Here is a 1,002-nt window from a genome sequence, read left to right as displayed (position 1 = left end):
CTAGGTAGGAATTTTTCACCCCTTCTGAATTGACTTACGGGAGGGGTGTTTTTGCCTACCTTGTACTGTTGCAGTGAATTGGGTAATTGGCATGGAGGTAGTGCTGTTAAATAGGTTTTATCCAGGGGTGGAATTCTAGCAGGAGCTCCTTTGCATATTAAGCCACACACCCCTGATGTAGCCAATCCTCCAAGAGCTTACAAAAAAAAAGAGCCTTGTAAACTCTTGGAGGATTGGCTATATCAGGGGGTGTGGTCTAATATGCAAAGGAGCTCCTGCTAGAATTCCACCCCTGGTTTTATCACTTTTCAGGTTGGCTGGATTTTAGTGGCTAATAAATGTGGTTTGGGAGCTATAGCTGAATCAACCGTTTTTCTGGGATAGGAGTCCAGCGAATACAGCCCTTGGGTTAAATGGCTCTGAGTGAGGAGTTTCATGTCGATTCCCTTTCGCTGTGCCAACGGGGTCAAGTCACATCCAGATGGCTCCTGACTGGGACAGGTGTCAAAGATGTAAAGGCAGTGACCACTGGGACCACCAGTTGTCAAGTCTGCTTTAACTTTGGTCATGTCTGCTTAAACTTTGGTTCAGGGGAAAAGAACTCTGGGTAAAGCCATACTGTATTCCACTGCTGCTAGCTTGATCTCTCCTTTCCCCCCTCCTTTACTTTGATATGTAGCATTGCTTTGAAATGGATATATGGGAACAAGATTGGGGAGCCTTCTCAGGCGAGAGGGCCGGGGGAGGCGGAAGGCGGATAGCACCGAGGCCGCTTCAGCCCTGAGAATGAAATAGTAGCATCTATGTGTGAATGTACCCTGCATAGAGAACCCCTCCCTCAAGAATTCCTTTGAAGTGTACCTTAAAATGCTGTCCTTACTATATTGGCCTCAGTCTTTCAATCTCTATCGTAGTCAACAGTCATGATAACAATAAACTAGAAACTTTGTAACAGCAAAGTCTCGTTATTGAATCAAGCCGACTTGACACCAGTCACAGGTA

This window comes from Heteronotia binoei, chromosome 1, assembly GCF_032191835.1.
Source record: "Heteronotia binoei isolate CCM8104 ecotype False Entrance Well chromosome 1, APGP_CSIRO_Hbin_v1, whole genome shotgun sequence".
Lineage (NCBI taxonomy): Eukaryota > Metazoa > Chordata > Lepidosauria > Squamata > Gekkonidae > Heteronotia > Heteronotia binoei.
The sequence above is the reverse complement of the archived record's forward strand: the minus strand, read 5'-3'. Positions refer to the sequence as shown.